This window comes from Epinephelus fuscoguttatus, linkage group LG22, assembly GCF_011397635.1.
Source record: "Epinephelus fuscoguttatus linkage group LG22, E.fuscoguttatus.final_Chr_v1".
In the NCBI taxonomy this organism is placed as follows: Eukaryota; Metazoa; Chordata; class Actinopteri; order Perciformes; family Serranidae; genus Epinephelus; species Epinephelus fuscoguttatus.
In genome coordinates, this window is record NC_064773.1 from 6,706,560 (window position 1) to 6,721,152 (window position 14,593).

General features: G+C 41.3%; 1 protein-coding gene and 1 long non-coding RNA gene across 3 annotated transcripts in view; one reads left to right on the plus strand and one right to left on the minus strand.

The window, feature by feature from the left end:
• LOC125883091 (mucin-5AC-like) overlaps positions 1 to 14,593 on the minus strand; it is a 184,771-nt gene that overhangs the window by 27,650 nt on the left and 142,528 nt on the right. The window lies entirely within an intron of this gene.
• LOC125883117 (uncharacterized) overlaps positions 4,286 to 14,593 on the plus strand; it is a 51,508-nt gene continuing 41,200 nt past the window's right edge. The window contains exon 1 of the long non-coding RNA XR_007448455.1: positions 4,286 to 4,481. This is a non-coding gene — a long non-coding RNA (uncharacterized LOC125883117). The remainder of the gene's footprint in view (positions 4,482 to 14,593) is intronic.

The window sequence follows — 14,593 nt, forward strand, 5'->3', positions numbered from 1 at the left end:
AGTTGTATTGTGTTTTTACGCTGTAATAAATTACAGACTAACTGCTTATATAGAGTCTGAAAGAATTCTTGGAGAAGAGCAGGCAGGGTTTAGGAAAGGCTTTTCAACCCTTGACCATATTTTTGTTCTTCACTCACTGGTTGAATGGTACTTGTATAAGAAAAAAAGACTGTATTGTGCTTTTGTTGATTATAAAAAAGCATCTGATTTGGTAGATAGGTCATTACTATGGTTTAAATTAGTTGCACTTGGTATAACCGGAAGAGTATTAAATGTGATACATATATGAGAATGCCAAATCTTGTGTTAGAGCTGGTTATGATTTATCTGAACAATTTGTATGTAATGTAGGAGTGCGTCAGGGGGATAATTTATCACCACTATTGTTTGTTCTATATTTAAATGACTTTGAAAAATATGTGAGTCAATGGTACAACGGACTACAACTTTTTTCAACTGAATACAGCAAATGTGATGAATGGTGAAATAGGGATATATTTGAAATTATATGTCCTGTTGTACGCAGATGATACGATTGTACTGGCAGAGACTCCTTCAGAATTACAGGCCGCATTAAATGCAGTTGCTTCTTATTGTAAAAACTGGTATTTAACTGTCAACACAGACAAAACAAAGGTTGTTATTTTCTCTAGGGGGAAATTACGGATACTCAGAGAATTAGAGTTTGGTTCAGATAAATTAGAAGTTACTTTTGAGTATGACTATCTTGGAGCGTTATTTAATTTTAATGGACGATTTGATAAAGCAATGGCTAAGCAAGTTAAACTAGCTAAAAGAGCTTTATTCTCCTTGGAAAACAGCGTTACTAGATTACAGTTACCTGTTGATATACAATGTGAGTTATTTGACCAGCTTATAGGGCCTATTCTTTTATATGGAAGTGAAGTCTGGGGATTTCATAAACTTGACCAAATTGAAATTCTTCACAGATCTTTCTTGAAACGTTTACTTTGGGTACATTTAATTAGTCATAATACAACAAAAATCTCTTTGACTGTGTTTATTGTTTTCAAGACTTTGTATGATGACAATATTTTTCAGTGTAAATGGATTTCCAAAGTTAAAAATATTCTTGATGATTGTGGTTTATCGTACTTATGGCATGACGCTGGACGGATGAACCCTAAATATTTAAATTTAATGATTGATCGTAGATTATCTGATATGGAACTACAGAGATGGCATGAGAAATTACAAAGTAACCCTTTATGTGATAGTTATAAATTATTTAAAACTGATTTCACTTTTGAACCTTATCTGATTATGTTAAGACCTGCCGAAAGAGTTTGATGGTCTAAGTTTCGTGTGGAAATCATAAGTTACCTATCTCTGAGTGCAGGTATGATCGTGAAAAATGTCCCCGGAATGTCCCCTCTTTGTTTGACTGGCAATCGAGGAGACGAATATCATTATGTACTTGTGTGTTCTTTTTTCACAAAGAGAGAAGAGAGTTGGTTGGACAGTTCTATAGAGCAAATCCAAATATTTATAAGTTTCAAAAGTTAATGTCATCTCGAAAAGTAAAGGTCTTGTCAAATTTGTTGAAACTTTTAAAGAAAATCTTGAATAGTTTCTCTTGATTTGCTTTGACTTGTATGTATGTACACAAATTCTGTTTTATTTATTTTGCTGTGCATTGGCTGCTGCCTGTCCTGATTTGTTAATGTTATTTTTTGTTGTTTGCCCCTTATACCCCGGGGAGGGGTCAAAAGGAATAAATGAAATGAAATCTTGAGATTGTCATCATCTCTTTTTCTTCATGACAAAAAAAAAAGAAATGTCAATGAAATTAACAGTGCCACTGCGCTTTGTCACTATCTCATTTTATTAATGATTGCTACAGTCATTCTGCTGATCTCTGCTACTAGCTTGCTAACATTAAGGGTTTTTTTCTTGCCTGTGTGTCCTTGTATGTTAGTCAGAATTTTTTGCAGGCTCATGGACGCAGCACAGACACACCTTTTTTTTCCCCCTCAGCAGCAGAGACTTGAGTCATGGAATTGATAATTGATCATTTGAGCCAGTCAAAGCTGATCAGATCAGATCAATGAATAAGAGGAGCAGCTGTTTGAGAGCGAAATTAAATGTTTAGACCCAGTACAATACATGGTTAAGTTTCCCTTTCACTACACCTGCCATTCTGCTACTTCAGCTGTGATCAGAGTGCGCTCAGCGCACCTAAAGAGCGGTCAGGCTCTAAAAATAGAGAATCTATTTGTGGTGGCAGATGTTTTGATTGTGTCGGTTTGCAAAAATGAAAGTGAAGGAAACTCTGTCTTCTCATATTAATGTTGTATTTGGGTTTTTTCTCTCTTTTTTTTGAAAGGTACACAAAATACTGGACATGCTGTAGCTCACAGTGAGGGTCATTGGGGCCAGCTTGGATCCAAAGGAGTTCCAGAAGTTCCAGATACCCTCTGCCATGGCCTTCTCAAGTGATCACAACTTCACTGGAAATTTGGAAGGGCAGGGTGAGAATGGCTTCCCTCTGCACCATTACTTGTGGATGAGCAAAATCTCAGTGCTGACTTTGAGCCTGCCCCAGTTGAGCCTTTATGTCCAGGGGAACCCCAAAACATGATGCCACTTACAACCCAACAAGCCATGCCTGGTAACAGTCAGCAGATAGGCCACTACATTGGCATGGAGTCACAGAATGCTATGGGGCAGGCATTTTCTGGTCCTGGGGGCATGGGTGGTGGAGGTGGTGGCATAGTTGTAGACCAGCATGGCCAGTACCCAAATGCTAGTATGAGCCAAGCAGGTAATACGCTGTTCTTCAACCAAGACCAGAATGGAAATATGTTCTGCCCTATCAATCATATCTATACAACCAGCAACTTTGTGTTTTACAACAACAAACACAGCAGCAACAGCACTGCCCAAATCAGCTGTTAAACCACCATCAGCATCACCAACTTCTCCCACAGGCTTTGCAGCATCAGCAGCATCCTGATCTCTCCTTTGACCGGAGAGGTCAATCTCGGAGCCAAAAGCAAAGTCGCCTTTATCAACAGCAGTTTCAGAACCAGCTACCTGCACGAGGATCAAAGTTGCGTTCAAGGGCTAAGCAAAAAAAGACTTGTGTGGATGGTCAAAATGCTTCTTTGAATGGGACTTGCTTGCAACCACAGCAGCAGGGCAGCTACCAGTTGACCAGGCCAGATCGAGCCTTCTCTGGATCAAGATTGAGACTCCTCAATCATGCTTTACTGTACCTTCATCATCTGTGCCTCATTCTCTGCCGCTCAGTGCCACTGTAGGTTCTACCAAAGCTTGCCAACCTGCACAGGACCCTTCCTTCCCTGGAGGCCCAAAAATACCCAGTCACAGTCAGCAGCCATTGTTCACAACCTCAGTGTCTCTTCCCGCCACCAGCACTGCATCCCTCACTTCTACAGCATCCACCCACTCAGAGACGGTAGGCCAGTTTCCATCCACAGTCAGTTCTACCAAAGTTTGCCAACCTGCTCAGGACCCTCCCTACCCTGGAGATGCAGAAATACCCAGTCACAGTCAGCAGCCATTGTTCACAACCTCAGTGTCTCTTCCCGCCACTAGCACTGCACCCCTCACTTCTACAGCACCCACCCACTCAGGGACGGTAGGCCAGTTTCCATCCACAGTCAGTTCTACCAAAGCTTGCCAACCTGCACAGGACCCTTCCTACCGTGGAGACGCAGAAATAACCAGTCACAGTCAGCAGCCATTGTTCACAACCTCAGTGTCTCTTCCCGCCACCAGCACTGCATCCCTCACTTCTACAGCATCCACCCACTCCGAGGCTGGAGGCCAGTTTCCATCCACAGTCAGTTCTACCAAAGCTTGCCAACCTGCACAGGACCCTTCCTACCCCGGAGACCCCAAAATACTCAGTCACAGTCAGCAGCCATTGTTCACAACCGCAGTGTCTGTTCCCACCACCAGCACTGCACCCCTCACTTCTACAGCACCCACCCACTCAGGGACTGGAGGCCAGTTTCCATCTACAGTCAGTTCTACCAAAGCTTGCCAACCTGCACAGGACCCTTCCTACCCTGGAGACCCAGAAATACCCAGTCACAGTCAGCAGTCTTTGTCTACACCCTCAGTGTCTGTTCCCACCACCAGCACTGCAACCTTCACTTCTACAGTTCCCAGCCTTCTAGGGACGGAAGGCCAGTTAGAGGAAAATCTTTTCCAGACCCTATGTTGCTCTGGAGTATCCCAAGCCAACTCCAGCATGGCCAGCCCACTGAGACCTCAAAGCTACGGGGACCAGTCTTTCCTTGGAAGACCTCCTGCCACCAGACGAGGAAAACTTGGAGTTCCTGGGGCATCCTGCTCTTCTGGTTGACCTACTGTCACAGCTGGAATCTCCTCCCAGCCAACAGGATGCATCTGAGTACTCCTGTGTCCAGTCCAGCCAGGAGAGTGGGCATGAGCACAGGACATCGCCTGTTGGGTACAAGGTAGAAAAGGTAAAACAATGTCACAAAGTTATTAATTTCATGTTTTAGTTTTTAAAAGAATATAAAGCATTCAAGCACATACATGCACCTTGATATTAAACAAACTGTAACAGGACAACCCTATGAAGGTAGTGTTCTTTTTGTCCTTGTCGAATTTATATCCGTACAGCCTATGCACTCTGTCCTTTACCCCAGTTTCTTCTCAGTATAGATTGATATGGGGAATAGGAGGAGGGTGAAGTTTGATGGAGTGGAAATTAAGTAGATGTTAGGTGATTAGATGCCTGTCTGTTTGTGTGTGTGCAAATGCACAGGTGAAAGTGCGGGGGAGAAGACAAGAGTGGTGGAGGACAGTGGATAGCACTCGAGGGAGGGGGTTTGGGAGATGGAGAAAGCAGTAGCTCATGGAAAAAGGAGAACTTAGGAAAGAAAGGAAGGGAAAGAGACAGAGAGGAAGAAGAAACGCAGAGGGGGGAAGTTTGGGGAATGCAACAGACGTTTTCTCATGGTTTGCACCATACACTGTATATAAAGATGGATGACATGACAGCTCCCCAAAAGTGAAAACATCTTGATTGCCCCCTGGTGGCTGGCTGCAGTGTAGTTCATAATGTCTACCCTCTCAATGTCAGTGAATGGGACATGGGCCAAACTAAACTCAAAGTACACATCAAATAAATTTTTCCCAAAGATGGTTCTTGTCATTTAAGGTAGTTTTTAGCACGCTGCTGTATGTTCAAGTGTTATATAATGCTATTAAATGGGGATTTTGCAGCATGATTGAAAACTAGGGCTAACCCAAAAATTCAAGCTCAAGCTTGAAGCTCGATGGCACGGGATTCAATTGTGAAAAAAATCTAAGCTTCTGTGCTTTTTTTCCTGTTTTTTGGGGGGAGGTCTTAAACGCAACACTAACCCCCACCAGTCCGATACTGACAAGGAGCCGGCAGACATGTCCAAGAGGTCATCAGATGCGTGGTTGCACTTTAAAATATGCCCCGACAACCCCAGAGCAGAGTGCCAAAAGCAATTGGCATATCACAACTCAACAACAAATTTGGGAAATCACTTGAAAACGTAAGTAGTAATTAAAAAGAAAAATCTCCGACAAGGAAACAGTAAGCTCGACGCACAATGGAGACCTGCTATTATCCTGCTTGAACACAGATGACTAAATTCTTTCAACAATGTGGCTCAAAATAATGATAAAATAGATTTTATTGATGTAAAATATGCATTTTCCTGTGCCACCGGTCTGCTCTGAGTCTGGTGTCAGAGACACTCCTGATGCTGTGAGTTACGCGTCTGTTTGATTGTGCTGCAGTATGCGAGGGTTTTAATTTAGTGTTCAATCAAAAGTTAAACATTACTTATCACCGACCATTAGTGTTAATTAAATTAAATTGCTCTGAGCTGCTTCAGATGTCCATAAATGGATCCAAGGTCAGCCCTATTGAAAACTGTAAGCCAATTGGTGGGCTCGATTCAGTCACGCTGCTCGCAATCGGTCAGACGGGTGTGTGGGCGTATACTTGATACCGTGGAGAACGCTTACTGCGCAGACTTCGAATGATGTCACCAGAGCAAGATGGCAATTTCTGCACAGTGGGAGTAAGTGAAGACACTTCATCCATCTTTATATACAGTCAATGGTTTGCACACCTAAAAGAAAGGCATGATTTTCATTGATCATATTTATGTTAGAATGCAGCATTTTAAAAACAACACATGTACCAACAATTCCATAGATTTTGTTGAGTGCAGCACAAACAGATTATCTCCAACTAGAAACGTGAAAATTCACACATTTTTGTCATAGGAGCACTTGTGTTTTCCGTTGGTTGAGTACTGGCTTGACTATCCCCCAACAGGAAGCAGGTGACAACAAATCTGGTGTCCTGTGTGGATTAGCTATGGTTAGGCAGACCATTTGCCCATCTGCAAGGTTCCTTTATTGAAGTGGGGCCATGAACCACAGCCATACCAGCCTGCATCTCTTGGTCTGTGTCAACATCCAACCCTGTGCTTACTATACATTCACACCAACAGCGACCAGAGCTGTTCAGTTTCAGAGACCAAAATAAAAAGAATGAGGCTTGGGACCGCGTCGCAGAGAGGTAGTTGGTTGGTCTGGTGAGGTTTAAAGTGTGTAATGTTAGTAACAGAGGAGTTGAAGAATTGCAGACTAATGTTGCAACGTAGCATGCAGATCTTCCTTGCTTGGTTTGAATGGGATGACATATGTTATCTGTTTTCATTGACCAAACATAACTTTCTGTAGGCCAACTATGAGCTTTGGACTGGACAACAGCAAGTAGCAACTATGCTGCTTTCAAGCCAGTAGTCCGCTTTGCAGCTCCTTTAAATTGACAAGCATGATTGAACGTTCAGTGATTCACGTGATGAGCGACCAAAGCTGCCACAAATATTTTTGACAGTTGTGTTTCTTGGGCGTCCACAAGAGACTTTGCCTCTTTGGAAGCTTTTGGTCTGAATGTACAGTTACAGGCTCACTGTGCTATTGAAGAGCCTGCTGATAGTGTGTTTGCTGAACAGACCAGCTGCCAAATTCAAAGGTTAAACTGAGTAAAAATAAAGTCTTGGGCCCTGTTGTAATGGATCAAAAATATGTCTAGAACTCTAGTTGTCCTATGAATCAATTCAGCAGCGTTTAGGGACTGCAAGGAGTTTTCTCTGAGTAGGTAGTTCAAGCCTTGAAGCATTCTAGTGAGACCTGTTTGAGCTGGATACCAGTTTGTAACGCTGACGTTAACGTTAACGCTAACATCAAAGGAATACTTCACCCCCTAACTGACTATTTGTAAATTCATTGCTCACCAGGTGTTACATAAAATTTGTAAAGAAAATGTTTTACCTAAAGTTTGATTAGTCATTAGTTACACTACTCATTACTCGGAAAAGTAATAACTTTGACTTACTGTTTGCCATATACTGTTGTTGTCATTGGCTCGTAGTTGGCTGAAGTTAGGATTTATTTTCAAGAAGATAGCAACTGTGGTCATGGTTGATGTGGATTATCTTCTGTAAAACAAATCTTAAAGTCTGCCCTTTGAAGAAGAACACAGATTAAACACATTGGTGCCCACCAGCTGTGGGATATTGTTATAAACTAAACTGCTGGTAAAAAATAATTTCAGATTTAACATGAAATGTTCTTCAGGAAAAAATGTCAACGTCACAATTTTTGCGTCTGTGTTTGTTATTCAGAGGGAATGGTACCAGGATCCTATTTCAGAAAGCAGGATTAGTGAAAACTCTTGAGTATGTTAAGCCTGAGATGAGGGAAACTCTGACTTTTCCGTTTCACAAAGCCAGTTCAGCATAACCCTGAGTCAGTTACTATGGCAACATACTCTGTGAAGCAAACCTGGTGAGTGTCAGCACGGGTAGGTTTCACACACGACTGTTAATCTGTTTTTGACTAATATTCTGATTAAACTAGGGGTTGCTTTAACTACTCTGTCAAACTGAGTATGTGCATGCTGTCATATGAAGTTTTCATATGACAGCCAGTCACCCTGATCATTAATTCCATGGGTTATTGACCAGATATTTTTCTCCATCCAAAGCTGTAAGTAGAGAAATTTGCACATATCTGTTGTTCCAAATGGAGGTTTGATGTGTGGTTAGGTTATGCGTGTACCTGAGTTTCCAGCAGAGTAGTACTTGTTTGTGAGGGGGAAGAGGGAGTTGTACTTGAATTGAGTGTGTCAGGAGCATGTCGGAACACCGCCAGCCCTGACTGTCAGTTGGTCCGAATTTAAAGTGTGCTCTTTTATTTCGCTGTTCTATCCTTCCTTCTCTGTCTTGCCTCCTTCTGCCGGGATTAATGGTGTGCTCCTTTTGAACTGGGAAGTCGGAGTGTTCGACCGATGGGAAGTCGGACTGTTCAACTTCCCGGTCGGAAGTTGCTACCGAACGACCCTGAAGTTGGATTTACAACTCTGAAAGTTGGAGGAACATCACCAAACTCCGCCTCACAACCCAAGACGCCTGCTCCGTATCCCAGTCGTAAGTGAAAGCAGTGCTCACAAACTGTTTATTAACAAGTCTGTCTTATTTGTGTCTCATTAAACAGGTTGTACACACAGTACTGTCCAATGTCCTTCTGTGGACATGTTGCTTTGGTGTTCATATGCACAAAGTACCACCTAAGATGCTGTTATCTACTGTGTTGTTGTTTTTTCTCAAACTTTATTGAATACATGCATGCATCTACAAGCATGTAGATGTAAGGAAAACTGAGATCCTTGCCGCACACCTGTGTTTACACGCAGTCTGCGAGAAGCACTGTACTGTAGTTTGACAGAGCTATTGTTATCTTTGTAAAGTGTTTTGTTAGCTTTTATGCTGGGTACACACTACACGATATCGGCCTGTTTACAGCCTGACGCAGCGTTGTACGGTGTCTGCTCGGATCGTCAATAAGAACACAGAGTGATCTGCTGCCATAGACAACTGTACTACAACAACACCCCAGGGTTTTAGATATTTCCTCGAGGGACGCTTACACACAGAGTAAAAGGGAAAATTGGTGTGAAACAGCAGAGGCACTTTATCAACCCACTGAGTACTGCCATTAGCATCAAGCTAGCAAACAATGTACTTTCTTTGTAATGGAGGATATAAAGGAATAAAATTATAAGAAAAATAGTGGCTTTTATTCACCACAACTGCAGAGGCTACCAGCTTCATTTGAAACCGACTACATTATAAACGGGTCGTTATTTATTCATCCCTCTGTATTTTTATCTGCTCCTGTTTGCCTTGATAAAGTTAATGCATCGTGCCGTCATTTCAAACTCAACACTTTCTATATCTGTATAAAATTAAAAGCCCCTTATAACTTTAGTTTAGTTGTTTTATTGTGAAACATTTGCAGGAATTTGTCGGGAGGATTCAGCAACTTGAGTACGGCTCCGCATTTTCCTGAATGAACCCGACCCAAGTCCGAGCCCAGCCTGAATCTGAAGTATAGACAGTGTGTAAATGACCATCAAAAGACTGCTGTTTCACACAGTCAAACACGCCGCTCGCACAGCAGTGTAGCACGGCACTGTATACACACTCAACTGGAGCAGAGCCTGTTGCATTCAGGTGTTGTCACATAAATAACAAATTCCAGCACTTGACACGTGGGCCAAACCCGAACTCTACAATCACGTAATCTGACATAGTGATTGTCGGAACAGACAGAAGTGTCGTGTAGTGTACCAGGCATTATGAAAAAATCCCAAATTTAAAGAAAGGCAGAGTACCAAACACAAAGTGACAGCTGGAAGTCCAGAAAATGAATTGCAGAGTCACCAGAAATTACATTTCTATGACTGACCAAATCAAAGAAATTTGACATCAAGGCACAAATTTACTTTGAGATTCGTGAATGATGTCATTCATCTCAATGTTCAGTCATCCGGCCTGCACAGAAGTTTTACAGTTATTAATTCAGTATTGTTTTGCCACGCCAGTCATCAGTGATTAACAGATCCTTATTTGGATTTGGAATTAGTGTTTGTCGGCCCTGTATCATTGAACAAGACAATTCTCTTTTGCTGATGGCTTCATTGTTTACGGCTAACAGGAATTTTGTAATTTCAGAAGAAAATATAAGATGAAATTCTGAGGTAAGGCCATCATTCCCTAGTGATCTTTTGAGTTTAACATTTAACACACCCCACTTTATTTCTTTAATAGATAACATTTCATCATCACGCTCTTGTTTGAAAGTATCACTTGCTTTTTTAACATCTTTCAAACTGTTGAACATACTAGAACTGTCATTAAATTTTAATTTTTATATAGCATTAAATAAAAACTGGGCAAGTTTCAAAATCACAGAATAGTCCTCTGTTACAGAGTCATCTATCTCTAATTTAGAAAGAGAATTTCTTTCTTTTTTTAAACTAAAAAATTCTTAAATTTTTTTCCACCCTCTTTTAATCCACTTTAATCTTGACCATATAAAAGCACCCTTTGCTCTCTCTCTATAGAATATGTCTAGTTCCTGTTTAAATGTATCTAAATGTGGGGGCAGGTCATCACCTCCAGACATATTTGATGTGATGTCTGAAATACATTTTATTTAATTCTCTAATTTTGTTAATTCTTTTGGCAAAATTGAATCACAGATTTCCTAATTTGACATTTAAGCAATTCCCAATAGCTTCTGTAGTCATTGTGAGAAATTACATATTAGCAGCACTGTTCAGTATGTTTTTTTTATTGTGTTATCAACTGGTACTGCTAACAGTGGCTAACAAGGCTGTAAAGATGGACGATGTGTCCCCACTTAACGCCACTATGCCTTATGCTGGATTTAAACTTATGCGTCGAATCAATGCCATAACCTGACGTGCACCTCCCCAGAAATGTAACTACACGCCGAGCGACACAGACCTCCTGTCTATTTCTGTAAGCTGAAACCATTTCCTCCGTGGAAACAAAGCTTTTATTTACTTTAATTTCACAGATAAGAAACAAAAATCGTGAAGACAATAAAGCCTCCACAAAAATAGCATTTTAAGTCTTGTGTGTGATTTATCCTGGCATATGAGCAGAGGAAATCACCGCTCATCACTAGGCTAATCTATACAATGTAAAATGCCATAGGCTTGTGCTAATAACGTTAGCATGTTGTATTTGTTTGGAAAACGTGTTTAGTATAAGACAGCTGTTTTGTCAGTGAACCTTGTGAGTTGTAATGGAGCCGAATTTTGTAATGTTACCTTTGTTAAATGTTGCTGTTGTCCCTGGCTTCATATGAGTAGAGGAAAAGGCTGCTAGCTGCTAGGCTAATTTATACAATGTAAAATGCCATAGGCTTATGCTAATAACATTAGCATCTTGTATTTGTGGGGAAAATGTGTCCAGATAAAGACAAGTGTTTGTCTGTGAATGCTGCGAGTTATAGCGAAGCTGATTTGTGTACTTGTGTTTGAAACTGTCTCTATTAAGCCATGTTTAATGTATGTTTAATGTGTGTTTTGAATCAACTAAACTTTACAGCACTTCACAGAAACCTCCGTCGCTGACTAGTGTTTTGGAGGTGTAACTGCAGTGACACAGACACACCACTGCACAAGTGTAAATGCTCACAGCAGCGTGGGCTACAGCATAGGGTCTGCTGCACAAGTATAAATCCCCCTTTAGTCAAGCCAAAATATCCCGTATATGGCAGCTGCCATCTTGCGCTGGCCAGGGTCCGACCGAGCAGCGTTATTGAATGCAAACACACTGATTGGCACGCACAGCTCAATCAATCATGGCATCTAATCTGCATATTATGGCATTAAATAACTAATTAAAATCAAAATGATCAGAAACAATAACTCTTTATCAAACATCAGGGTGATATGAACTACTGGAAATGACAGAAACCATCTTTAGGAAAAATATTTCCAACGTGTGCTGTGAGTTTTTAGTTTGGCTCATGTCTCATCAACTAGCTTGAGAGCGGGCTTTATGACCACCAGGGAGCCATGGAGATGTTGGGCTTCGTTTATCAGGAGCAGTCATATCGCCCATCTTTATATTCAGTCTGAACTAAACAAAACTTAACAAGGCTGTGATGTAACTGTGTGAAACACTGTTAAATAACCAGGAGCCTCATTCACCAACCCTTGTTCTTAAAATACACTCACAGCTTTCAACAACATTCTGACAGTCTACATTCTTTGTCTGTCTCTGTCTCTGTGTCCCTCTTTCTGTCTCCCTCTCTGTCCCCCTGCCTGTCACCCTCTTTCTCTCTCTGTCCCCCTCTCTGTCTCCCTCTCTCTCTCTCTCTCTCCCTGTCCCCCTCTTTCTGTCTCTTTTAATGTTTGGAGTCCATGCTGTGAACCTGACGTAGAACTTTCACCAGAACAAATTTAAGAAGAAAACTTAGAAGATATTGAACGAGGCTGGGAGTTATGTGATAAGAGTGGTGATTAAAGGATTGTTTTATATTACTCTGAGGTCGATAGTTGTCTGTTAATGGGAAATGCGTTTTTGGAAATGCTGTGAGAGACTTGTGAATGTGGAGAGGTTAAGTCTTGTTCCAAATTTGTCTTGTTCAAGTTTCTTAGAGCTCTATCACAGTTGTGATGTTAACAATGTGTTTTCTTTTTTTTTGCTGTGTTTTTAAGTTGAGGAGAACATTGAAACGTATTTGGAATACATGAAGTACACCACATGTACTTCTGACTGCGCAAAGATCCCAGAAAACCTGGTTAAACCCGGAGACACCATCACAGGTTAGTTCCATAACCTTAATAATAAATATAGTGATGATGTTACAAAAGTTGTTCATGCTAAGCTGTTATTTTCATGTGTGTTTTAGACAGCTGCAAGGAGAATGCCAATCCTGCACCCCCGTCACCATCAGGTGTGACAACCAATCACACATTCAGCAAAGAGCAAACGCTGTTCATAATTAGCCAAGTGCAGCACATTACGTCTGATGGACTTGGTCTCCTAAGAACCTGGCAGAATTGAATGACCGGCTGAAATCTCCCAAAGGCAGTAAAAGGAATTCTGGATGGACTTAAAAGAAAAGTTGAACAGTAAGTTCAGACAAGCTGCTCAGCTATGAGAAGGTAAACAGGAAATGGTACACTCTGGTCGAAGGATACAAGAAAGTGAAAGACAATAATAAATTAACAGAAAAAGGAACACGCCCAATTTTATGCAGAAATGGATGCACTTATGGATCAAAATGATGAACAAAATGAAGTGGACCCTCTTATCAGGACATCAGAGGAGCTGCAGGTGTGCGGGCCTGAGGCCCTGGGACGTTGCAGCAGTGTCACAACGTCGCTGAAACTACACTTAGCCAAGCTACACCAAGACAACTTGCTGTAAGCGTAAGCCCAGAACCCTCTGCCACACCTCCACCCAGAACCCTCTGCCACACCTGCGCCAGAACCCTCTGCCACACCTGCGCCAAAACCCTTTGCCACACCTGCGCCAAAACCCTTTGCCACACCTGCGCCAGAACCCTTTGCCACACCTGCGCCAGAACCCTTTGCCACACCTGCACCAGAACCCTCTGCCACACCTATGCCTCCTTGCAAACGTAAAAAGTGGGAGGATGAGGAAAAGCTGTCCTTGCGAGAGTTTGATGAAAACTGTCAACGGCGCCACGAGGAAGTTATGCACGTGCTAAACCTTCAACTGGATGTTCAAAAGACGCAGACACAGCTTTTGTACATGATATGTTCACAGACGTTAAAAGCTGTACAGTGTCAAGCTCTTGCACAATTTTTACCTTTTTGTTTTTAGTTTATTTACAAAGGGACAGTGCAAATGAACAAATACACATGGTATAAAAATGCCAGAATTAGCCAAAAGGCTATTTTTCATTTGTAGTCCCTGGGCCAAGATGTTACACGAGGCTACCTTAAATACAACAAAGCACAAAAAAGCAAACCACAAAACAAAAAGTGAGAAAAAGGAAAAAAAAAAGAAGAAAGAAAACGACATACAGTATAAAAGACCGTCCTGTTAATTATTTACTTTCTGTTTGTCTTTTTTTTTTAAGTTTTTTTAAAAACATTTTTATAGAGTTTGCACAAAAATAGCACTTCTTGCACATTGTGTCTAATTGTCTATTAATTGTAAATATATAATATATATATAAAAAAAAATCTCCAACAGGCTCCGGCTGTGACACCTCAAAACACGGCAGGGAGGTCAAGTTGAGTGGCCTTTGGTGAGGCCTAGCTGACAGCCTGTCAGTCAGAGTGGCTACACCCTTAATTATGCAGAACTTAAAGCCTTAATAACATTTAAAGGGGATCGTTATAAAAAATATTCACCCCCCGCATAGTTCAATCAATCAATCAAACTTTATTTATATAGCACTTTTTGTACAAACAGAATGTAGCACAAAGTGCTTTACACACACACACACACACACACAGTCACACAAAAAGATTAATTCAGAGACTCTAATAGTAAGGACGAAACAGTAGAAGACTACTATAAAAACGGTAACTGAGGAAACGCTATCATAAGTAAGGAAACACCAGAGGCAGGATAAAGCAGAGCGGATTGCTGACAGCTATCACAGAGCTGTCAATCAGACTGGAGAGCAGTCTGTGTTTCTCCTGGGGGATTTTAAT